This window comes from Triturus cristatus, chromosome 10, assembly GCF_964204655.1.
Source record: "Triturus cristatus chromosome 10, aTriCri1.1, whole genome shotgun sequence".
NCBI lineage: Eukaryota > Metazoa > Chordata > Amphibia > Caudata > Salamandridae > Triturus > Triturus cristatus.
Window position 1 is genome coordinate 662,498,484 of NC_140593.1, and position 27,371 is coordinate 662,525,854.

Below are 27,371 nucleotides of genomic sequence, written 5' to 3' on the forward strand. Positions count from 1 at the left end.
TCCAATGGCTTTTATTGCCATAACCTGGCCCCTCTTAGTTATGAGTGGACAGCATTTACCTCGGGTGGCAAACAAAAATTGTTCAAGAGGCTCCCGATGGGCTATAAAAACAGCCCTGGAGTTTTTGCCGCTCGCGTGGTCTCTCTCTTGGAGATGGTAGACCCGGAAGCATACTCGTATGTTGATGACATCTATCTGAGTGACGACGAGTTGCTTCCACACCTTGCTCGTGTGGATAACATAGTGACTATGATTGCGGACTTCGGTTACAAGTTTAACTTTAAGAAGTCCCACATTGCGGAATTTACAGTGTTGTTCTTGGGGTACGAACTCAATAATGAAGGTCGAGGCTTGGCATCGCAATTCCTTGAGAAATGCGCAAACCTTCGTATCCCTACGACACTGAAAAAACTACAATCCTTGCTGGGTTTTCTGAATTTCGGTCGATCCTACATTCCTGATTATGCCCAGCGTATCAAGACGCTTTATGCCTTGATACAAACAACTTATACCAGATCTTGCTGGCTGCCAGAGCACTCGTTGGCATTGTATACTTTGCAAACTGATCTTCTTACAGCTAAATATCTAAAAACTCGTGACAACCACACCAACCTGGTCATTAGAATTGTTCCAGGCGCGGAAGGTTTCACGTACTTAACGTTCAATGAGGGTGACACAGTCCCCATTGCTTACAAATCTCATCTGTACACTTCGGCTGAGCTGCGATTTTCCACTGTTGAAAAAGTCTTAACAGCAGTTCAGATGGCGATCCTGAAAGAACGAGCGCTATCACAGGGAAAACGCATGCTGGTGGTAACACCGTTTCCTGCTCTCGAAGCAGTCACTAAAGCTAGTGTACCGAATTCTAAGGCTTTGCATCCAAGGTGGATACAATGGGCAACCTCCTTAGCTTCGCCTGACGTCGAGTACATCTTTGACGCGGCGTTGCAGACTCAGGAGAGTTTGGAGTATGAATTCGTTCATCCTGCTCCTCTGTCATTGCGCCCCATCGAGGAATACCATTGTGTCATATACACTGACGGGTCGGCGCAACCCGCAACTGGATCAAGGCACGCTTATTCAGCGGCTTGCACAATTGTAGTCGGTACTTTCGTGAATGGTGAGTTCAAATCTGATGCAGTGCATACGCAGTCATTGGGTGATTGTACCGCGCAACTGGCGGAGCTTCGTGCTCTGGTGCTTGCACTTGAGTTTGCTGATCACAGAGTCACCACTCTTATAGTGAGTGACTCTTACTATTGTGTTCAATCTTACAACGACAATTTGCTTTTTTGGATTATGAATGGTTTTCGTGATTCCAAAGGTAGCGCATTGAAGCATAAAACGCTTTGGGCTCGAGTGTCGGAACTCAAAGGGAGTCTGCCACTTGTGAATGTAATTCACACTCTTGGTCACCAACGAGTTGGTGTCCATGCTGTCGGTAACAGTTTGGCTGACGAGGCAGCTAAAACAGCAGTGGCGACATATTTAGTAGCAGCAGTTACAAGATCAAAATCTAAGATAGATGCTGACATCTTGGCAGCTATTGCTGCCTCTGAGACAGGGACAAACTTCCCTAGAGGTTTCCCTTCTTGATACCATTATCACTTAAGTCCTGATAAAGTCCCGTTAGTGAGGATTAACGACGTTGGTGATAGATTGATTCCCAACGCGGACTGCAGACCAAATTTGATAACAGCTGCCCACGAAGGTGTTGCGTCTGCGCATGCTGGAGTGTCAGCAACTGTGTCTCTTTTACAGCAACGTTACTGGAGGTACGGTTTATATAAACAAGCATGGGCTTATGTACTTAATTGTGACATTTGCCAGCAGATCAAACCTTCTTCTGTTGCGCGTCCACCTCCAACGCGTGTGGAGAGGTGTGGCTCACTGGTTAGAGGCGGCAGACCCGTAAGCAGGGGACGGCCTGGGACCAGGGTTCGATTCCCGACGCGGCAGGGTCGTGGACCAGGGTCAGCGGGCTCGATAATTCTCGCCTCGGTGCCTACTCCAGTCAGGGACCACACTCGGCAACTCTGGGCATTAGCTTGCCTCATCTTCACAACGGCCCCCCCAGACCGCCGGGGATGCTTGGTCGCACCTTAGAGATACCCATTAGGGACCATCTCTCAGGGTGAGCCAGGACGGGTTCCCCAGCGGTCGAAGCGCAGAGATACTCCTCCGGGAGTCGATTCTAGCGCTATATAAACCCACAATTAAATCAATTAAATTAAACGCAGCTGCATATATCTAATCAACCACTAGCGTGTGTTTATTTAGATCACTGCGGTCCTTTTACCTCTGATTCTGCGTACAAGTATATCTTGGTTGCAGTGGATTCGTGCACACGTTTTCTGTGGGTGTGGCCACAAAGGAGTGCTGATGCCAGGACTGTCATCAAAGCATTGCGTGTCTTTATAGGGAGTTTTGCGTGTGGTACCCTTCACTCTGATCAGGGCCCAGCGTTCGCCTCTAAGGCGTACAAAGAGGCAATGAGAAATTTGGGGGTCCAAGTCAAATTTTCGTCTCCATACCGGCCTGAGGGCAATAGTGTTGTGGAACGGATGAACCGTGACCTAAAGCAATCGTTGACAGCCAAGGTGTTAGGTACAGGCCGGAACTGGCTTGCCCACTTGTATGACGTCCAACGTGCACTTAATAACCTCCCTAGAAGGTCTCTGGGTGGGCGGACCCCGTACATGATGCTCTTTGGAGTGAGAATGTTTGTTCCGGACCTTGATGGTCTAGACATGGCGGCGGCTGCCGCGCCTTTTGACCTAGATGACCACTGTGCTGTATTGCAGAATCTACAAGAAGCAAGAGACACTCTGGCAAAGGAACACGTGCCCTCTACATCTGAAGAAGCGCTCCTGATTCCGGTAGTCGGCTGGCTGCCTCGAGTTGGTGATCTGGTCCGTGAGAAGGTGGAGAACAAGAAGGAGTTTGGCCCCTCTTATCGTGCACCAGTCCCGGTGCTTGGAGTATTGGGTACACGTACAGTTGTTTTACCCCCACTTCCTGGTCGCAAGGAAAACAGGTACATTTCAATTGAAAATGTCAAGCTACACAGGGTGGACGATTCTCCATAGTATGACACCTTCGGTTTCCTGCCCTTCGATGCTGAGAAACTCTGTTGTGGTGCCACCCTCTATCATCGTGCCTGAGGTTTCCGTTGAGATGATCACAGTTACTAATCAGCCACCTACTGCTGGTGGTTTGCCTACTGATCCTGAGTATGCTTATCCTGCAGAAGTCGCTTTGCCCCTATTACATACAACAACACTTACCCAGTCCCAGTCTTCCTTTGAAACTGAATCATTGACTTCCACTGCCCCTTCCAAAATTTCTATATTTTCTGCCTGGTTCAAGAGACATTTTTTGGTTGCACCTTGGACTTACATCTGGCTGGTGCTGATTTGTATTTTTTTATTCATGATAATTGGCTTTGTGGTAGTGTTTTTTAGACTTATCAATGGACACTACCTGAATGAGCGTTCTACAATTCAATTAATTGATGGAACTTTGGCCCCCCATTCCTCATCACACATCATGAAAAGAGACCAGACGTTTGTGAACATCACCGCTTGGCCTGTACGTGATGGGATTGCTTGGGATGCGGTGAACTTTCAAATTCATGGTCCCACCGAAGTTATTAATGTGCCAACAGTTTTTCGTGTTTCTATGGGTGATGTAGTTAAACAAAACATCCGCTCAGATGATTGGGATGTACAAGCAATAGAAGCACTGTTTTCTGATTTAAAATATTATGCTGCATTTGATGCTGAAGATTTGTATTTAAATACTGCAAACTACGATGAGCAATTTTGTTTTCAACATTATGGCACACATTTCCTACACAGAGCGAATACTTTCCGAAATGTTGTTAATTTCACTCAATGGGAACATTGTCCTGTCCCTATGACTGGCAGCTCTGCTACTTTATTGAAAAAATTCACATATTTTTCAGATTTTAGTGTGTCTAACCCTGGTTCTTTTTATTTTAAGGTGGCGGTAGAACCCACTTCTAAGGTCAGACTGACACACACAAAATTATTATATTCCAAATCCTTTATGGATGAATTGGCTATTGGAGGTTATGACGTATGGAAAGCTACTATCGATCTTAAATCGGTTTGGGGAACTAAACCGTGGCAGGTACAAGGAACAGAAGCTTTGCATCGTGCCTGTCTTATCCCAAACCATATTTTATTTTTAAATTCGTCTATTTTTCAGACCACCTGTTTTGGATTGGCTATATCTAAAAAATTAATTTCCCCCTCGATCCCTGATCTGGGTGCTTATCCTGGTTGGGAAAATCACTCGGATCTGTCCCTTACTATGTTGCAGTCGCTTGTTTCCAATGGCACCTTCAATATTTCAACATTGAATCCTGAGGGTTGGTTGGTATGGCAAACAAGCTCGGATTCCTGTCAACGTCGGTTTCTGGATTTGGCTCCAGGGTATACACAACTTAGGGTTGACCCTCGTTTTACATCTTCACACACGGTGACTACCTACTCTGTAGGTAAAATTATGTCAGTCATGGCTGCAACATTCCACGTTAACTTCAGTTAAGCTTCATTTATCACGCTTAAATGACAAAATAGATTTGAATGATTTTATTAAGGGTCCTGCTAATGGCAGGTCTAAACGATGGGCTTATGCTATTTACAATGAAATCTGGAAATTGTCGCAAATTGAAGCTGCTTCTAGATTACGTGCTATTGACCAGGCCAATATGGAAAAAGTATTGGCTGTGATAGATAATAGTATTAATACGTTGTCTTCTAGAATTTATACATTAGATAATATTGTTTCTTCTGTCGTAGACATTGTGCAAGATGATGTATCTGTGTTGTATCATGGTCAAAATCAGTTGCGTTCAATTATGCAGTTTGCATGGACATTGCAAACGTTAAAGGCAGGGAAAGTCCCTTGGGATTACATGAATATTTCATCATTGTTCCTTCCGTTTAATTTGACAGAAAAACAGCAGTTCATGTCCATGAAAGATGCAACTTATGCATTGCTGCACATTGAAAAATTAGAAACTTTACCTTTTTCTGTAGCTGAGTTAAATTCAGCCGTGTGGCTAATTCACTGATTAGTAACTTTACCGGCTCAGGTTGTTCAAGTTTAGTTCGTGCATGAAACATTATGCCATCGGCAGATATGAACAACTTGGTGATGCGTTCCTGCACGAAGTTTGGTCGCTTCCGTTCACTTACAGATGCGTAAGGGATGGCAAGGAGGTATACTTAAAGGGTGAAGAATGCACTTCCGCTCCTGATCACTCTGTGGTTTGTAGACATATACAATTACACGGCGCTTGCAATATACACGCTCCTAATTTAGCTTGTGTCCTAAAAGGGATTCCAATGCCAGTTATAACGTCTTCTTTTAAGCTGCTTGCCAACGGTAGTTATTTGCTTTTAAATAGAGAAGCTTGCTGTGGGATGCTAGTGGGTATCCCTTACATAGTGACTGTTTCACAAAAAGTAGTTTGCTGTAATAACGTCCTTTTCCCACCCCCGCAAGGCCGACTCGATATATCCATCTGGCCAGCGATTCCAACCTTGAACGCAGAGTTCAATAGGATGAGCAGAATAAGAGCTCTTTTGTCTAAAAAAGAGGTTGCGTTGACTTCGTCCCGTGAAACATTTCTTCTTAATGTGGCGAACACACGCACTGAGGTACAAGCTCTTTTAAATACCGACCTCCCCCTCCATTTTGGAACCTTGATTCAAACTATCTTTAATGCTTCGTCTACGACTGGCCTTGTTAATTTTTTTTAAACTGTGGGCTCGGCCCTCGTGACATCTTTCCAGACTGTTTTTGGTGTGATCCCAGCGTTTTTACATTCTATTTTTTCGAGTGTCTTCGGAGGGTTTCCCTTGCTCCTCGCTTTGGTGGCTGGGATCCTCTTGTTGATTTGCGCACTTCGGTATGGCTGCACACCGGGAGTTGCAAGACAGAATGCTGCGCTTGCTCCATCTTCGTAGCCGGATGCTTGATTTCTACGGCACCTTACCACTGGCGGTATTAAGCGTCAAGTATGGATTGTCTTTCCGGTTTCCCTTTTATACGTGTGTGCAACCTGTTTTTCATTGCCTAGATTGTCCCTTCCAATGGGCTCTGGACTTGTGCCTGTCAAACTTGGCATCACCTGACCCGGATTTCGATGAACTAATGTGTCCCTTAGTGGCTCATGAATTTGATTGTTCTGGTGTCGGGTTTATGGCTTTGGGTGCTGCACACGGAGTCCTTGGAAACTGGGATATCGGAGAGGGAGCTATTTATTTCCTTGAAAGGAGTTATATTGAGGAGACTGACAGTTGTCCTATCATGGTGCTGGATGCTCCGATACTTGATGAACATGTGTGTTCCTTTCCCTTGCTCAATTGGATGGCAGATACTTTTGCGGAACGCTCCAATGATTTCCTCTTGGAAGCAGTTGCAACTTACGGTGCATATACCTTCATGGATTGACTGATTGACATTGTCACTCCAGGGTGCATCCAGGAGTGTTAATTTTCTACGAAAGTTTTGCTTATTTTTTAATATATCATTTTTCATTTTTTAAACAATTTTTTTTTTATTATTCTCGGACTTTAAACTTACCTTATATGGACTTATAGTTCATGCCCTTGGTTCCGTTCTAAATCACTTGAACTCTGCGTTCTTGATAAGTGTATCCCTATTGGTTCGTGCTCCGATCATGGGGGGGTGTGAGATGGATTAAGCCACGCCCTATTTACAACACTAAGTTAGCATAAACGAGATCATTTTTAGCAAGCAAGCTTGTCGTTTCTGCTGCGCTGCACACGACACTGTTGTTATGTGTTATTCATTTTAGAAATGCTGACTCGACTTTGCCTTACAGGATAACAAACTGTTGTTTCACATTCTTAACCGTGAAATGTGCCCTTGGTCTGTACATCATGCAAAGAACGCGTCTGGGTCACTAGAAGGTACAGAGTGTTGTGTTTAGATTGATCGTACCACTTGTTAGACATATCATGCATACAGCTTCCAATATCTGAAGGACAAGCGTCTTTAATATTGCAGAACAGTTTGGTTTTACATTCATTCGAACAGAGGAGTTGATGCATGCGAGAGCTGATCCTTTGATGTGATTCTACTAAGCTGATCTATATGGTATGGGGTCCCCCCTGTTAGCCTAAGAGACCTTCTAATAGTCTAATAATAATAATGTATTAGATTCTAGTGAAAGGAGTGTGGCTGAATACCACTGTCATTATTAGTATGATTGCTCCTTTCATTTTGTATGGTATTGTAATAATGCTTATGGTTTTGATCTGTACTGTTAGTCTGCTAGTGTTAGCCAAAGTACTGCATCTTAGGACGCGAGGTTTATAAAATAAACTCTTTAAACTTTACTGTGTCTGTATTATTATGTTGTGGACTAACAAATAGTTACGAACAGGTATTTTGGATTCCCACCACTCCTGAGAAATATCTAAGTCGCTTGTTCTGGTTTGTCTATACATTGGGACCACCTAGCTAGATCTAGGTTAACGAATGGGATAATAAGCTAGTCGGATAAGGGGTTCTGGGTTCTGAGGGGAGTTTTCTGGTACACCACAATTCTCTGAGGTCCTGGTCTCCTGCGCATAGTTCTGTGCAAAAGCAGAATCCCTGCAACACTTCAGTGGCAACTAGGAGGCACACCTGGTTAAGGGGGTCTGGTTTTTCTCCGTATGTGCAGGCCACCCTTTTGGATTTGCCCTTTGATGGCTCTCGACTCTTTGGGACCAAGGTGAAGTCAACGCTGCAGCGCTTTAAAGATAGTAGGGCACTGCTAGATCGTTAGGCCTGCAGTCCCAACCTAGGTTACCATAGATGTCGAGGGTTTGGCAAGGCTGCTCCATTTTGGGCCCAGCAGCAACAGTAGGCGAATCCACTGTATAAATCATACAGAGGGAAAGGTAGAGGTCGACTGCGAGGCTCAGCTTGCCAACAAGACGACTCCTCCTTCTCTCCTGTACCCTCAACTGGTACCGCAAGGAAGCAGCTCTAGATGCCCCATCTTAGAGCATGTTGGTCCCGTTTGAGGTTGGGTGTCCCATTTTTTACGAAACTGATGATCTGATCCATCAGATCTCTGGATGCTGGATCTCTTAGAAAATGGATACACCCTTCATTTCTGGGAGTTTCCCCCTCCTTTCCCCCCTCGCCAGGGCTGGTGTTCGGAGGACCATCTGTTGCTCCTGCAACAAGAGGTTCTGTCTTTGCTACTGAAAGGTGCGATAGAGGTTGTTCCGGAGCAGGAAAGGGGTCAGGGATGCTACTCCCGGTATTTCCTGATCCCCAAAAAGGATGGGCAATTGAGACCGATCTTAGACTTCAGGATCTTGAATTTTTACCTCAAACAAGAGAAATTCAACATGTTGACCCTAGCTCAGGTTCTTCTGGCGCTGTAGCAGGAAGACTGGATGGTGTCAATCAATTTACAAGAGGCGCATTTTCACATTCCCATCCTGAAGTTGCATCAGAAGTGTCTCCATTTTGCGGTAAGGGTCTCAACACTACCAATTTGCGGTCTTTCCGTTCGGTCTTACATCCACTCCACGGGTCTTTACAAGGGTGATGGCAGTGGTAGCAGCACATCTCAGAAGGTTGGGGATTGCTGTCTTCCCCTATCTGGACGACTGGCTGCTCAAAGCAAAGTCACCAGCGATAGTGCTGCATCATCTGCAAGTAACAACACTGCTGGTGTTCGACTTGGGTCAGCACAACCTGTTCATAGGGACAGTACTGGACACTACTGTGAGTCGTGCTTTTCGCCTCCTCAAAGGATTCTAGACATCCAGGCTATGATTTCAAATTTTCAAGATGAAGCAGTTGTTCCAGTCCTGAAGGTCTTACGCCTGCTCGGTCTGTTCGCTTCCTGCATACTGTTGGTCAACCATGCACGCTGGCACATGAGGGCACTCCAGTGGTGACTCCGCAGGTAGTGGTTTCAACACAACGGTGATCTCAGGGAGGTGGTCAGGATCTCCAGAGACACTGCAGCTGAGCTGTTGTGATGTAGTGTTTCCAACAACCCGTCTCAAGGGAAGCTGTTTCAAACTCCTTCTCCAGTGGCCACAGTGATAACGGATGCCTAGACCTTAGGGTGGGGAGCTCATATAGCGGTCTGGAGGTCAAAGGCCTTTGGTCTCCAGAGGGAAGATTGTTTCACATCAGTCTTCTGGAATTGCGAGCAATACGTTTGGATCTCAAGACCTTTCTTCCCTTCCTTCACCGTCAGGCAGTTCAGGTCCTGACGGACAACACCACCGTGATGTGGTACTTAAACAATCATGGAGGAGTAGGGTCGCATCGTCTCTGCAGAGAGGCTCTGCGACTCTGGTCCTTGGCTCAGGACCTTCAGATTTGTGTGATTGCAAATCATCTGGTCGGGGGGCTGAATGTGTGGTGAACAGTCTCAATCGGAAGTTCGCCACCACTCACGAGTGACGTCTCCATCAGAAGGTGGTCCATCACATTTTCATGATATGGGGCTTTCCTCGGTTGTACCTGTTTGCCACTCACGAGAACACACCCTGCCCGTGATTCTGCAGTCTCCAGTAGCCGATGCGGGGAGAGCTTGGGGATGGGTTTCAGCTAGACTGGGGCTCACAGCTTCTTTACGTGCTTCCTCCCAGACACTTGACTCCTCGAGGTCGGAGGAAGATTCGCCAAGACCGGGCCCAAGTCATATTGATCGCCCCGGACTGGCCAAGAAGGGTGTGGTACACAGACCTATACTTCTGATTGCACCCTCTGCTCTGTCTCCCTCCCAAGGCAGACCTCCTCTCATAGTTGCAGGGGCAGGTTCTACACCCCCATCTCCAGAGCCTGCACCTTCATGTCTGGAGATTGAACGGGGCAACCTGAGTTCCTTCTCTCTCCCACCGGATGTGGCGGGCGTTATATTATCAGCCAGGAAACACTCCACCAAATCTGTCTATTCAGGTTTGTTAAATGGGGTGGAGAGAGTTCAATGGATCCTTTGCAGGCCCGTCTGTCTGATATTCTGAGTTACACTCCTTCCCTGGCTCATCAGGGTTGTGCAGTGGCTACTGTTAAGGGCTACTTGTTCGCTTTTCGTTGTTTACCAGACCAACCCTCTTTGTTTAAGTCTCCCATAGTCATGAAATTCATTAAGGGTCTTAATAACAAGTTTCCTCCCACTCCTTTTATTATACCTCAGTGGGATTTGAATTTAGTCCTACTTTCTTGATGGGGTCTCCCTTTGAACCAATGCATAGTTGTCCATTGAGATTTCTAGCATTTAAGACAGTTTTTCTGATTGCAATTGCTTCTGCCAGGAGGGTTAGTGAGCGGCAGGCCCTTAGTTCTAAGCCTCCTTTTACCACAATTTATGCGGGTAGGATGGTTCTTAGGAACAGAGCTGCTGTCCTGCCTAAGGTGGTCACTCCGTTCCACCTAGGGCAGTCTATCACTTACCTACTTTCTATCCTCCCCCTCACCCTTCCAAGGAAGAGGAGAGACTTCACCGCCTGGACCCTAAGAGGGTCGTCATCTTCTACCTGGACAGGACTGAAGACTTCGGGTTGGACTACCAACCCTGCATTGAATATGTGGCAAAGATGAAGGGCAAGGCCATCTAAAAGAGAACTCTGTCCAGATGGATCATCCTCTGCATCAAGATGTGCTACACCTTGCCCAAGAAGGAGCCTCCTGAAGGTATTCAAGCTCATTCCACCAGAGCTAAGTCTTCTTCTTCGGCTTCAGCTAGATGTGCCCCTCTGGTAGACATCTGCAAGGCGGCAACTTGTTCCTCCCTCCACACTGGTAAAGTATTACTGCTTAAACTTGGAGATGAGGAGGGATGGCCACTTTTCACGTCCTGTGCTTCATGATTTTTTGTTATAGGTAGGCAGGCACCCTCCTCCGAGAGTGGGACTACTTGGGAATTTAATTCAAAAGATGAGGAATTCACAGGCTGATGTATCCATCAGAAGAACAAGTTACTTACCTTCGGTAACGCTTTTTCTGGTGGATACAGTATCTGTCTGTGGATTCCTCACTGACCCACCGCCTCCCTGTTGCCTGCCTGTTTATACTGAAAAAATTAATTGCCATGATATTCATATACTTTGTTATTCGATATAATATGATGCTTATCATTAGGAAATGTGTATATTTTAGAATTTCCAGTTTTCTTTTCTTCCTTAAATCGGATACTGTGTATGCTTGTGCAAATGTTGTATACTGTGTATACTTGTGAAATGTTGTCAGTTCACCTGTTCACCTCGAAGGCACACAAAAAATGGGTGGAACTGACATCCGCACGCCGAAAAGGTCTTCTTATGGCTCCAAGGACGTTGCGTGGGGTCACGAGCAGAGCCGTTCCATTGCGGTGTCCTCTTCGACTTGGGAGAGCTGTGGAGAAAAGTTTCCATGGAATGCAATGCAAGGGGTAATTCAAAAGGTAAGGAATCCACAAGCAGATAGTGTATCCACCAGAAAAAGAATTCCAAAGGTATGTAACTTGTTCATCTGTAGTGAATGATAGGAAGAAACAGAGGGGTAAAGAGGAAAGACGGACTGGATCTCTGGCATCTAGGGAATCTGGTAACGGTGGTTATGATTTAAGTACGTGCGAAAAAAATCTAAAAAAGGGAATGGTATCAGTATTCTGATATCTGCTCTACGCGTTCTTAGCAGGACACTGACGATAAACAAGCAGACAGGAAGAGTCAATCACATATTGAAGAGAGGAAGAGTATGGCAGGAAAGGTACAACAGACTGAGAGGCTGAAGTCAGTGTGAAGAGGTAAGAGAAAAGATTAGACTTTAAAACTCAACTTAAGAAGAGGAAAGTAGCAGGGCTTTCTAAGAAACATGCCAATACAGTTATGTATTCTCCTGCAAAACAAGACTTGGGTGAGAGCCCTTTTAGACAGCTTAGCAGAAGTCACAATACTGCATCAGATGCTTCAGAGGTTTCTGGTGGCGAGTTCAACTGATGACCTCATACTAGTCGAGACTCCAGACAAGTATTTCAATCCTACTTATAGGGCTTATAATTTCAAAATACAGATTAAAGGAGATATACCACACACTATTAAAGCAGTCTTCTGGTCTCATTTATCTGAAGATTATGATATCATACTAACTGAGGAAGAAGGACCTCCAGTGTTTGTTAGGGAAGCACCTTGAGGAAGAAGTAACAAAAGTAGCCTTTTCTCCTATAGTACCTGAATACATCAGGGATATTTACACCAGTGAATGGGCTGTATGACAGGCTTCGGCCTTGGACAGTAACCAAATGGAGTGGGATAAACACTGTTCCACATGCTAATCCCTTATGCAGTGAACCTCATGCTCAGTCTCAATACCCTTTAAAACCAGAAGCAGAGCATAGTATAAAAGCATTATTAGATCAATTGCAATATCAGGGCATAATTGTGCATTTTCTTTTACAAATGAACACACATGTTTTCCTGTCTCCAAATCAGACTGATCCTATAGGATAGTTATAGACTATAGGAATTTGAACTCACATATGCAAACATATGCGGTGCAAAATGCGCATAGCACATGTTTGGTGACAAACCTAGTGCAGAAAAATATAAAACAACTCTATGCCTCTCCAGTGGGTTTTTTAGTCAAAGCATAACATCTGAAAGTGAGTATCTAACTACCTTTAGTTTCGATGGGGTACAGTTCTTGTTTCAACTCTTACCTATTGCCTATTCAGAACAGTCCTGGCTTATTCTCAGAGCGCATCATGGAGATCTTAGTCCCAGATCCAGAGGTTTTTTCATACATTGATGATATCTTACAGATGATTACTTAAATGTACTCCTAACTAGGGTGGAAAGAGTTGTAACACTATTAACAAACGGTTACAGAATTAACTTTCAAACATCAAAGATCGCCTACCTTACGGTGACCTCCCTCATATACCAGTTATCTAATGAGGGCAAAGGTTTTTTTGATGCGTGGTTGAACAGACTGATAATAAATGCCAATAAAGTTTGTTTTTAAAAAAAACTAGGGCAAAGGTTTGGCTTCTGAATTCCTCAGAAGTGTGTTGCCTTGCAGCTTCCCGACACACTGAAGAAGTTGCAATCCCTGCTGGTATTTTTTAAAACCTTTGAATGACTTAATTTCTCCCACATTTTTAGCAAAATAGTGGACAAACAAACAGATATTTTGTGTGCTCCGCAAGCAAACATGCTCAAGACAAAATATTTGCAAACTAGGGACAGTAAGATGAACCTAATGCTTTGAGTCATACCAAGTCAATCAGGTTATCCTTATGTGACGTACAATGAAGGACAGACTGTTCCTATAGCATACAAGTCTCACTTGTGTTCACCAGTTGAAGCATGTTGTGCTTCCATTGAAAATGTTCTTGCAGCTGTGCAAATGGCTATTTTGAAGGAGTGCCCTTTGGTGCAGGGTAAACTCATGATCCTGGTTTCTCCTGTACTTGCACTAGAGGCGGCCACTAAGGCAAGCATTCCTAATACTCGCGCCCTCCACCCAAGGTGTGTGCAGTGGATCTCTTCTTTAAGTGTCTTGGATATAATGTTTCAGTATGATCCTACTCTTAGTACACAGGCCTTTCTCCAATATGAACAACATGTTCCTCCAACTGTGTAACCCATTGAGTATTATCAGAGCATGTGCTATTCTAATGGCTAAGCTCAACCAGTGATAGGAACAAAATATAAAAACTCCGCAGCCTGCGCGGCCGTCAAAGTGTAGTGAAGGATGGTAAATTCTGTCTGCAGCGTACCCACATTAAAAGCTTAGGCAACAGCACTGCACAACATACAGAACTTAATGCACTGGTACTTGCATTACAGAAGGCTAATCCATCAGTTCCCACACTCATAGTGTCCAATTCATCCTTTTGTGTGCAAGCATACAATGTTGACTTGCAACATTGGCGCTTGAAGGAATTCAAGTATTGAAAGAGAAAGCCTGTTAAAAATAAACAACTAGCTACCATACAAGTTAAGCTTCAATTGGTCAATGTGAGGCTCACTTTGGGCCATCAGCATGATGGATTTCACACCAAAGGGAACTGTGCGACTGACTAAGCTGCCAAAGCTACAATTTAAACTGTTAGAGTAGCAACCATAACCAGATCTCAGACCAAGATCGCCACAAATATTTTAACAGCCATATCTGCAACCAAACAAGTTACGAAGCATCTCGCAGGCTTTCCTGCTAAATATTCCTACACCCTTAATTCAGGTAACACTTCTGTAGTCATTCTACCAAGGAGTGGAAGACAGGATAATTCCTAATAAACTGTTCAGATTATATTTAATCAGGGAAGCACATGGGGGATTGGCACCTGCCCATGCTGGGGTTATTGCAACCATAGCAATGCTACAGCAAAGCTATTGATGCCCTTGGTTGTATAAACATACTTGAGAATATGTTAGAAAATGTGACATTTGTCAACAGATCCAACTATCGACTGTTAAGAGGCCCTTGCCAACTCCTCTCTCAGTTTCCAATATCCTGTTCTGGGCAAGTTATTTGGACCATGTCGGTCCCAGACATTTTGTTAACCAATATAAGCATATATTGGTAGCAATTGATTCATGTTCTAGATTCCTATGAGTGTGGCCACAGAGAAATGCAAGTACTTCAGCGGCCGTAAAGGATTTGCAGCGTCCATTCTTTTCACTCAGATAATTGGGCAGTGTTTACCTCCAGTGCTTACAGTGATACTATGCCTGTACTGGGAGTTTGTGTGTAATTCAGCAACCCATTTAGAGCTGAGTGAATGAGTTGGTTGAGTGAGCTTATGTTATGTTATGTTATGTTATGTTAGAGTAGATTTATAGAGCGCACAACTGCTCAAAAGAGTGTCCCGGTGCTAAGAAAGAAAGAAGGAAAACAGATGTAGGAGGAAGAAGAGAGAGAAAAAGAAACCCAAAGAAGAGAAAGACGGATTATATTGTTTGTTGAAACAACCAGGTTTTCAGTTGTTTCCTGAAGGCAAGCAGGTTGGTGACTTGCCTAAGTGGAAGAGGCAGCGTATTCCAAAGTCCAGCCACTTGCACTTGAAAAGAGCAACCGCCTTTGCGGGCTCTGAGATACTTAGGGGTGACCATAAGATGTTGATGAGCAGATCTAAGAGATCTGTGGGGTACGTAAAAAGAGACTCTTCTGCATATGTACTTTGCTCCCATGCCATGCAGGGCCTTGAAAGCCAGGACCAGAGATTTGAAGCGAATTCTACTGCGGACAGGTAACCAATGCAGATTTTTAAGATGGTGGGAGATCCGCTCTCTGAGCCCAAGTCTCAGAACAGCCCTGGCTGCCGCGTTCTGCACCACCTACAATCTGTTGAGTAAGAACTCCGGGAGGCCCAGATAGAGGACGTTGGCATAGTCCAATCTGGAGATGATAAGGGCCTGCATGACTGTTTTTCTATGCAAGGTCTGTAGTAGAAATAAAACCTCGGGAGCATCTTCAGGAGACCGAAACAGGTCCCGGTTGCCGACTGAACCTGAGCTACCATAGACAGGTCGTCATCCATTTTTACTCCCAGGTTCTTTACATTCATGACTGCAGCCTGGGGAGGAGACATGTCTTGTGGCCACCATTGTTTCCAGGCGTCCAACGGGGGGCAGCCGAAGAAAATGATTTCAGACTTGTCTGTGTTGCATTTCAGATGGTTATAATTGAACCAGCCAAAAGTTTCTTTTAGGCATTTGTTGATCTTCTCCCTGTTGAACTCCTCTCCCTTCCTACAGGTGAACAGCAGTTGAGTGTCATCGGCATACGATATTATTGTGACCTCGTTCTCTTCAGCTATGGTAGCTAGGGGGGCCATGTACAGATTGAAGAGTACAGGGCTCAGGATAGAGCCCTGTGGCACACCCACCCTCAGAGGTGGCATATTGGCAGAAAAAGGAGGTGACCAGACCTCCTGATGTCTATCCTCTTAAAAGGAGGCGAACCACTTCAACATCGTGCCATCAAACCCACACTCCCTCAACCTCTGAAGGAGGTGGCCGTGGGGCACGGTATCAAAAGCCGCAGAGAGGTCTAAGAGGACCAGGACTGCTTTGCCGCCTGCATCCAAGGTCTCTTTGATGGATTCAGATACCTCCAGCAGTGCCGTCTCTATACTGAGATTCTGCCTGAAGCCAGACTGGCTAGAGTGAAACAGGTTGTTAACCTCTGCAAAATTACTGATCACTGCATGAACGTATTTCTCAACTGTTTTTGCAAAGAAAGGCAAAAGAGAAATGGGTCTATAGTTAGTTAAGACCGTGGGGTCAGCCGTAGGTTTTTTTAATAAAGGAATTATTTTTGCATTCTTCCAGCATACTGGGACCTGGCCGTAAAGGAGGGACGTGTTCATCACACAGTTTACAATGGCATTCAAAATAGATGCCAAAAATGTTGCCGGGCATTGGTCTACAGGCAAGCCAGATTTCAAACCCTTCATTATTGCCAGTGATGTCTCTAAAGGCATAGGCGGGAAGATGGAGAGGAAAGCCCCCTCTTCATGGCATTGGGGGGCAGTCCGAAGGGTGGCCAGCCCATCTTTCGCAGCTGGGTCATCAAACGAGGATTGTATAGTTACGATCTTCGTATAGAAGAAATTAGCTAGATTACCAATCCACTCGTCAGAGGGCGGGGATAGCCTGGTCACAGCCCTAGGTGAAGAGAAGCTTTTGACAATGTCAAAAATTTCTTTGCTTTTGTTTCCCGCAGATTCAATTTTAGAAGCGAAGAAGCTCTTCTTAGCCACCTGTATCTTTTTGTGGTAGTCTCTTAGGGCTGTGCAATGGCATGATTAAACCACCCTTGACTGCTAGAGTAGTACGTCCAGATCTTAGTTGGTACCATAATCTGTATAGAGTTCAAAGAGCTTTAAATAACTTGCCCCTATGATTTAGTATGAAGTACCACCTAAGTCTACTTCAATCGAAATGATGCCTTTTCAAGAAACAACTATTTATGAGAATGACTCTGAATTTTGCAGATTACTTTTCACCGTTCTCCAAAGTAACTCTATGACATAGATTTCTTCTTTTTGTACCATTGGTTCTGTGACAGATACTTGATTCCACCTTGGTCCTATGCTTGGACCACTCCAGGAGTGTACCTTTTCATTCTATGGCTGTCTACGATTAGCACCGTTTATTGCCACTGAATGAACACTACATCCCTGAAAGAACAATTGCACAACCTGTGGTTTGTGACCTACACTGAATCTTTCATCCCACAGAGCTCGAAGAAATCTCAATGCTGCAAAGATCACAGCTTATCCTGTGCCCGAGGGCATTGCTTGGACAAAGGTTATTCATCAAATCATGGGACCTACTGAGACATTGCAATTACCTAGTTTTGAAATTCTCAATGAATTATATTATTACTCCTCCTTCTGTTTCCAATGACTGGTAAAAAGAGTAAACTGTAAAAATGATATTTGATTTACAGGAATATGCCACTCTAAACAATAAAGATCCTTATTTGTATTCAGTAAATTACAAATACATATATTGGTCTCATCATTATGCACAGTATTACATACAAAGTACTAGTTACCCTAAGGAGGACTATTATATGCAATGGGAACATAGTGAAGCCCCACCTCCTAATATTAACACACATTTCTTGAAGAACTTTCCTTACTTGTGAGTGAGGACTTGTCACATACCTCAGCTTTCTATTTTTCACAAAGTCCACAACGACTTCAGCAGAATCTAATCACCAATAACAAGCTCATTTATGTAATTGAATTTATTCAATATTTGACTTACCAAGAATATGATTATTGGACAGAAAATTTGATGAGAAAAGATTTTTCTGAACAAAACCATACAGCAGATTCCTCATCTGGGATTGGGTACTATGAAAGACCCTAAACAACCTTATATACCTAAAGTTAATTTGAGCCTGTTTAATAATTGGCAAATACAAATTAACGTTTCAAATTCTGATATAAATGAAATGATCGTGAATGGAACATATAATTCCATTCTGTTCCCGTTTGAAGGTTTAGCCTTATAGCCCTATTATTCCAATAAATGCATGTGTTGTTTTCTTTTCAACACCCCAGGCCCTAAATGTAATTGTCCTGATCCACGTTATGACGAACGAATACCTGTACTAGTTACCACATACGGTGTGGGTAAACTATGGCAACAATGGTTAGCACATTTCAGTCTTCCAGCTTTTAAAGAATATATATCCTCAATTAAAGAAAAAATATTTTTCTGATTTCCTTCTGGCACCACATCCCACTAGAAATAAATGATGCATAGCGATAGGAAGATATGTCATTTATACTTAATGGAATAAATACGCAGAAAAAGAAGCTGCCGAGGGAATTAGGCAAATAGAGAAGAAAAACCTGCAAACTATTTTTAAAGTTATTGACAATTGGACGTTACACTCTCTAAGAGAGTATACTCATTAAATCACATCCTGTCCTTGGCAGTTTCCTTTTTCCTACATGTGTTTAAATGAAAAAGACCGTGTGTTTATCAGCTCCGCCAGCTGCAGAAATCTGTTGGTATGCTCTTCTGTGTGATACCATTTCCTTGCATGGAATGTATAGCTCTTTAATACTAGGATTAAATTGGCTTTTATTGGGCACTCCTACTACATCATCCATCTCCAAGTACCAAGAACTCCTGTACAATGGTTTCTATTTGATGCTAACTAATGTTACTTGTTGCACCTTGAAAGCAGGTCAATTATATCTGATTACGGTTTCTAAAACGATACAGTGCAGTAGAAGGACCTTGCACCCACTGCCTCAACATATAATCACAAATGGCCAGTGGCCTAGTATTGATATGAGAGGCACACATTTTGCAGAAATTTGCAAATTGGTCTCAGTGTTATTACAAAAAGAAGTCCCCTTGACTTTTGTAGCAGAAACGTATAACTTGCACACAGCCAGAACTGCATTGGGGATTCAGAGGCTGTTAGAGATGGAGTACCTGACTCACTTTGCTGATATTATATATATGATTTTTTATTTGTTGGCAACAACTGGTATTCTGCATCTTTTTAAGAACACTGGATCTGGTCTAGTGACTGAATTTAAAGCAGTGTTTCGACGGATAGCATCCTTTTTTCATTTGTTATCCTCCAGTCTGTTTGGAGGATTTCTGACCATTCTACTGCTCTTCGGCTGTGGTATTTTCATCTTTCTACTGATCAGATGAGGGAATCAATAACATGGAGTAAACTTATTCAGCTGTACAAAAGTGCAAAAGGACCCTAGTACGCTATTTGGGACATGCTTGGCTTTCAGAACTTAGCAAGAACTCCATGCTGACCTTTCGCAAAATAGACGCTACACAAGTAAAACCTGTGTTCTGGTGTATAAACTGTCCAGCTGAAATAATTTTGGATTTAAATCTAGAACATCTTCCATTAACTCTCCTAGATGTAGAAATGTTGCTGCAACTGTTGCAGTCACACCAGAGGCAATACCTTTGGGGAGAGAATGTAGGCTAACAGCTAGGGCGGTCGACCGTGGAGCTGGGGAACTGGGTTTGAGTCTTGGCAGGGACGTTCAACATTTGGTGATTCTGTGCAAATCACTTAATCTCCCCTGTGCCTAACAAAAATGAATGTGTCCATCTTTAACGTAACTGGTGCCCATGTAAAGCCTTCTGGTAAATTTGGGTCTAGTTTGCGCTATATAAAACTCCACAAAAATATAAAAACGAGCAAAGCATCTGTCCCTACTGCAAAAAGCCACCTATGAGGGATCAACTACACCAGTGACACTCTTTGACGAGTTGTTCGATGACTGGCTTGACTCACTGTTAATATTTCAGCCTCCAAATGTAGTACTCTCATCCTCACTGAATACTTGGCAATTGCAACCATTTGCTGGTCCATCTAATGTAAGAGCGACAAGCAAGAATTGAGTGGGTTTCTCCATGAACACATGTATGCTGTATTTAAAACTGATGACATCGACATGTCCTCAAACAAGGATTAAAAACAACATTTGATCTGACTGAGAACATGCACAGGATTCTAACCTACCACAGAGACTATGTTGTGAAGCTGAAGATTTACAACAGACTATTATCGCTTTTTTTTTTTTAAAAAGCTGCATTATTTTTCATTGGCATATTCAGTATCATGCCTGATCTGTTTAATCACCAACATGCATCCTTCTTAAACAAACATAATGCTTTTATGATAATGCTTTCCATCCATATAACATCTTGATACTGTATTGCTTGAAACATGCATTGCTTAAAGAAATTAGGGGCATATGCATTGAAAGTCAATTTTGCGATTATCAAATAGCAATTTTTACAGAATCACTATTTGGTAATCGCAAATTACAATGCATCAATAAAATCGATTTTTTTTGCGATTCGGTAAAAATCGCAATCGCTATTAGCGATTTCAAAAATGCGACTTGCATTTTTGCGAATCCGCTATTAGAGAATCGCTAATAGCGATTCAGTGAATCCAATGCAGCATGATGACCTCACAACCAGGAAGTGAGCCATGCTGCCACCTGTGTACTGAGAGTGAGGAGGAGGCAGACTGCAGGAGCACAGCACTAGGGAGCCTGTTGGGACAGCTAAACCTGTGGAATAATACAGCATGACATCAGGAAACCCCGAGAAAGAGCGCAAAAGGAAGCTGAAGTTCAATGAAAAGGAGTTGGAAATCCTCATAGAGGAAGTAGTGGAGAGCCATGAAAAACTGTTTGGCAAACAGTCACTGCATGTCCCAGTGTCTGAAAAAAGAAAAGTATGTCTGGGAATACAATCCAAAACCAGCTCAGTGGTGGCCACACAGCGCTTCATTCTGAATCTGCGCAAGCGGTGGTATGACCTGCGTAGCCGGGCGAAGGAAAAGGTTGCTGCAAGGCTAGCTGATGCAAAGAAGACTGGAGGAGGCCCATCGACACACACAGCCTCCACAGCCTTAGAGGACCTTGTGGAGTCTACCTTTCAGTCTGAAGCTGTTGTTGGAGTGACGCAGATCGATACCTCTGCACCGCCCAGTACTTCCCAAGGTAAGATGCATGCAAATGATCATACAGTGGTAGAATAACAAAACATACTCCTTAAGTCAGATCCGGCTTAGTGTAGCGAATAGTACTTCAGTCCACATTTACTTGTAACACACAAATGCATTATGGGAATACCAGTCAGCAACTCCAATTGGAAATGCAAGTGGGGAGCAAACCAGCATAGGTGCATTTAATTATGACAAGCAAGTTTAATCTCTACACACAGTGTTTTGATAAATAACTTTATTAAACAATACCATGTGCAAGATGAAATACATGTCCAAATATGCAAACTGAAATTGCACTTTATAGCATCACAGATGCACTTACGCTGAAATCAGATGATAGGAAAGGTCATGATGCCCTGGAGGCTCAGCCACAGTCAGGAGATGAAATCGCAGTGTCCCCATCACCCGCAACACCTGCACCCATAAGACGCAGGATCACAGTGGCACCATTACCTGCCCTAGAAATTGAAGAGGAGAGCCAACCTGACCCAGCAACAGCACAGTCGGGGCATACACCCACAACAAGACCCCGTGTCCAAGTGCAACTTAGGAATGTCCGCATCAGGAGGCGCAGGGCAGGTGCACAATTGAGAGCTGAGGAAGACGACAATTCAACGGTCTTCGGTCGACTGGAGAATGAACTGTTTAAGGTACAGTGACTGCAATGCAAACATGTGTTGAATGCAGGCACATCTTTTATCTTTTGCCAGGAACATGGATGAGATGAGTGACAGCATCAAACAGCTCACAAGAGCTGTGGTGGAAGGTCGGAGGGAAACAAATCAAAACTTTAGTGACATGACACAAGCACTGAAGGAATTATGCAAGGTGATGCAGGAAGACGAGGTGTCCCACCGCAAAAGACACCATCAATTTCTTGGCCGCTTGGATCGCCACACTAGGACCATCAACCACCTGAGCATCACAATAGCACAACTGTCTCGAGGTGCTGTAGGCATGCAGGTTGAAGTGACACATTGCTGTGGTGATGTGGCCAGGGGACTGATACAGGTCACCAATGCTGTGGAGCAATTGCAAACTACTTCAGTTGCTGCCATTAATGTCATTGGTGGAGGGGAAAGTGAGAATGCCTCCAGCCTCAGTAGCAGCATGGCACCAGTGACAGAATGCAGAAGGCGCATTACAAGGAATACTCCAGAATCAGAAGGATCGAACAGGGATGTGTCAGAGCACCCAGAACTGGCAGCGGGAGTGCGTAGCCACTGAAAATAGTGTGTTACAACAAACAAATGATGGACGGAATGCTGACAATGCAGACATTCTCCCCCAGTCAAGAGATCTGGGTTAAATCCATCGTTCTTTTGCCCACTACGCCACCCCAGTTCAGACATGGCCATATGCAAATCAGTCTTGACCCTGTGCCTCATGGGAACAGTCCAGCCCGAACTGCCAAGTCATGTCTTCCCTGGACCGGAATCAAGCATCCTAGGACCGGTTTCTGGCTATCAGCCGTCATCAGCCAGGATAGCTTGACTCCAGTGGCGTAGTGAGCACGGGTCCCACGTCTGGGAATACCCATCCCACTTAGGGCGAAAAGCGTTACAACAAACAAATGATGGACGGAATGCTGACAATGCAGACATTCTCCCCCAGTCAAGAGATCTGGGTTAAATCCATCGTTCTTTTGCCCACTACGCCACCCCAGTTCAGACATGGCCATATGCAAATCAGTCTTGACCCTGTGCCTCATGGGAACAGTCCAGCCCGAACTGCCAAGTCATGTCTTCCCTGGACCGGAATCAAGCATCCTAGGACCGGTTTCTGGCTATCAGCCGTCATCAGCCAGGATAGCTTGACTCCAGTGGCGTAGTGAGCACGGGTCCCACGTCTGGGAATACCCATCCCACTTAGGGCGAAAAGCGTTACAACAAACAAATGATGGACGGAATGCTGACAATGCAGACATTCTCCCCCAGTCAAGAGATCTGGGTTAAATCCATCGTTCTTTTGCCCACTACGCCACCCCAGTTCAGACATGGCCATATGCAAATCAGTCTTGACCCTGTGCCTCATGGGAACAGTCCAGCCCGAACTGCCAAGTCATGTCTTCCCTGGACCGGAATCAAGCATCCTAGGACCGGTTTCTGGCTATCAGCCGTCATCAGCCAGGATAGCTTGACTCCAGTGGCGTAGTGAGCACGGGTCCCACGTCTGGGAATACCCATCCCACTTAGGGCGAAAAGCGTTACAACAAACAAATGATGGACGGAATGCTGACAATGCAGACATTCTCCCCCAGTCAAGAGATCTGGGTTAAATCCATCGTTCTTTTGCCCACTACGCCACCCCAGTTCAGACATGGCCATATGCAAATCAGTCTTGACCCTGTGCCTCATGGGAACAGTCCAGCCCGAACTGCCAAGTCATGTCTTCCCTGGACCGGAATCAAGCATCCTAGGACCGGTTTCTGGCTATCAGGGAAGACATGGCTTGGCAGTTCGGGCTGGACTGTTCCCATGAGGCACAGGGTCAAGACTGATTTGCATATGGCCATGTCTAAACTGGGGTGGTGTAGTGGGCAAAAGATTGATGGATTTAACCCAGATCTCTTAACTGGGGGAGAATGTCTGCATTGTCAGCATTCCGTCCATCAATTGTTTGTTGTAACACTGAAAATAGTGTGGCATTGAACACAAGAATAACATTTGGTGAGGTAACCATTATCCAAATATGTCTGGGCTGATGTACAAGTACCATGTCAAAGTTACCCTGTTGCGTTCTGACTTACACATTCTGCTTGGTATGTGTGCATTAACACAACCTAAAGTATTTTTGTTTAAATAAAACACAATAGCAATGAAACCATGTAGTATTTCCTATCATCATTAACCACATTAAAAATAATTCTGTGTTATTTCGGCACGTCTCTGTCTACCTTCTGCTGCACTCGATGCGCTTGCTGCTTGTTGAGGTTGTCCTGACTGATCGTCTTCATCGGGTTCACTATCCGATTGGTCCAGGGGTATGCCTCTATCAGTTGCAATGTTGTTCAACATGGCACAAGTGGCCACAATTTTGCAACAGGTGTCTGACTTGTACTGAAATGCCCCGCCAGTTTTATGGAGGCAGCAAAGCAATTTTCAGTGGGCCAAGGGTCTTATCAATCACATTGGACGTTGATATGTGCACTGCATTGTATTGCTGCGCACTTGGTGTATTTGAATTCAGGTATGGTGTCAATATGAATGAGCGCACAGCTTATACGCAGTCACCTATGGGGTAGAAGGCAAAAGATTACTCACTAGTATTTCTCACAATGACCAGAGAACCAGCAAATCAGAGTTACATGTGTTTACCAAGCAGGTATCCTTCGCCAAATTCACCACCAAGGAGACATGTATGTATGCCACTGTGTCTGAAGATGTAGAAATCATGCGTACTACCTGGAAATCTTGCCACTATGTCTGTGATGATGTTCTTTGCATTGCATATGACTTGTATATTTAGTGAATGATATGACTTCCTATTCCTGTAAATATGCTCATTCACTGAGAGTGTAGATTTAGCTACATGCGTCCCATCAATGCAACCAATTATAAGGGGGGAAATGGGCTATCTGGTAAAAGTCTAATTTGGTTTGCTACAATTCCTGTGGTGTTGAGGGAAATCTTATATGGTGGTGTATCCTCAACAACATAGCGTCCAGGAATGTGTTAAAGAAACGTTATAATGCACTTTGGGAAACCCCTCCTGCTGCAGCTCTTACCCCCTGGAAGCTACTTGAGGCTAGGAGGTGCAGTCATAGGACCTCCACATGGGTGGGGATGGCATGTGTTCTGCGAGTATGACGCTGCAGTAGTGGATCTAATTCAGCTGTCAGATCATAGATCATGGCAGCATTTAACCTATATTTCTCAATAATCCCTTCTACTGTCTGCCCTAACAATGTAATGCACAATCTGAAAATGCGTTCCTGTATCCTCCTTCTCTGTGCTGCTGCTTGTATCCTCATCCTCCTTGCCATGATGTACAGCACGGCCATTGTGAAATACTCTGAGGCCTTCTGGGGCTTTTTAAATAGTTTTCACCTGGTTAACACCTGATTTAAATTGGTGCTATTTTGCATGTGCAAAATTGCTAATCCTAGTGTTATCGCAATTTGCGAATGTTTGATGCATAGGTTTGCGATGACCTAATTACGAATTCGCAAATACGGATTTGCAATTTCATGATCGCAAAATTGGGAATCGCAATATTAGTGAATTTCCAAAATATTCTGCGTGTTTCAATGATGCATTGCTTAGTGCTATTTTGCAATCGCAAATGGCCAATTTTTGCAAATCTCACTGTTTGCGATTGCAAAATAGCTGGAGGCATGTGCCCCTTAATTAAGGAACAGCTTATTGCTTTTTTTCTTGTCATTTTATGTAATCATGCTTTTATGACGTTAAAAGTACATATATTAATGATTTACTTTATATGTATCTAACATGTAGTTTGAGATTAGTTTAACTATAGAATTTATATCTCAATTAGAGTATGGATTTCCCTATCAATTAGATAAATCCCTATATGTCTCTCCACACACATGACATCATAATTCAGACACAGAAAAGACCATAAGGCCCAATTCAATCTTAAACAGACTCCCTTTTCTGTATTTTTGCTGATTCATGAACATGTCTGCCTCTGACGCAGATGTCGTCTGTCCTTATCTTTCCAAAAATCTGTGAAAGAGTCAAGTCACTCAGACATAGACATAAAAAAAAACCCTGATGCAATCTCAGTCTGGAAAAAGTGTCTTGTTATCTCTATTTCAAGGACAAACAAGAGCAATAGCCTAAATAGTGCAGTCTGAATTGTATTTTTACCTTATTTGTTTATAAGAATGCGTCTTAGCCTAAGATATTGATACTCATTGGTTATACCTGACATTCTCAAGGTGATGTTCAAATTTCCACCCTAGATTAAATATAGTATAAAAGGGCTTCTACTTGTCAGGAGAAATCCTTCACCCCAGATTATTTTGCAAGATACTGCCATACACAACTATGACTGCCATAGATCGCACTTTCTACTGAAAGCTGATATCAAGCCTGAGTCCGGAAGGTGAGGAGCTAATGCAACTCCTATTTACCTTACACAGGGAACATGGTCTCCCCGCCTACTGATAATTACAGTGCTTGGTTGTAAACAGGTATGCAGTGCACCGATTCTACCTAGGAAATTCTAGATGAAAGTTATACTACTTCATGCTCTCCTAGCGTGGCACATAAAAGTGGGTTTTAGGGTGTTATGGGTGTTTTTTTTTTTAAAGTACATTTTAACCAAGGATAGAAAGGATCATTTTGTTCTCGTTCACAGCATGCATTTGTGCTGTTTTAATTCTATTCTGTGTGGTTGTTTTAGATGTGCTAAGCAAAGGGGTGAGCCTGTTGAAATGAACACATTTCAGTTAGAGTATCTTTTTCTTAATGCAGTTTTTGTGTGTGTTATTAAGAAGAACGGAATAGGTTTGTTTCCAATCACTATAGTGTCCTTGGATCCCTATTTAAGGATTGCTAGTAACTCAGAAGCATTGACTCCACTTCAGCTATGTATTGGGTGGGGTTTTATGGGGCTACAAAAACCTATCTTTCATATTCAAGTAATGGTGTATTGAACTAAGTTCACACATGTCACCTGTGGGTGTGAAAACATTGTGTGTTGAGCAGAACCAAAGACTCAGTTTACACAACACCGTTACTTTGTTTTGTTTTACATAGCCGCACAAATCGGGATTTGCATCACGTAGTAAATACCAAAATAGAATTTGCATCAGGGTTGTGTCTAAGAAGAGATGCAACCCCAACACAAAATCTTAGTGAGTCTGGGCCCATATTTGCAAATTGTGCTCAGTGTTTTATGAATGCAATCTGATTTTACGAACCAACCCATGTGCTAATAGGTATTAATCGTTCACAGAAAACCAAATTGCAGGGGGTTGCAGAAAGACTTAGTTTTTAGTAGGCAGGTCACAATTTCGGATTCCCTCTGATTGGCATACGAACGGTACAAGAGACAACCAACCATCCTTAGGATTGTACTCCTAAACTGAAGAGGCCTGTGTTCCTAAAAGGAACAGGTGTTGCTTGTTTTTTAAGATTTTTTATTTTATTTTTTGGATTGCGGCCTGCTCTGCCTGAGGCTACCAACAGACTTTCCAAAGTAGAAGGGTCCTAAAGGGACCCCTTCCCATTTGCGAATTAGTAACCACCCCAACTCAATGGGTTGGTAACTTGGCATTGGTTTGCGATCACATTTGTGGTTGTAAAATACTGTTACTGTTTGTAAGTTATATTCGACTTGCATCAGTTGAATTAGTTTGCATGAAG

At 43.7% G+C, this 27,371-nt stretch overlaps 1 protein-coding gene across 2 annotated transcripts in view; it reads left to right on the forward strand.

The window, feature by feature from the left end:
* The window catches only part of CFAP70 (cilia and flagella associated protein 70), a 960,887-nt gene that overhangs the window by 932,958 nt on the left and 558 nt on the right, over window positions 1–27,371 (forward strand). The window lies entirely within an intron of this gene.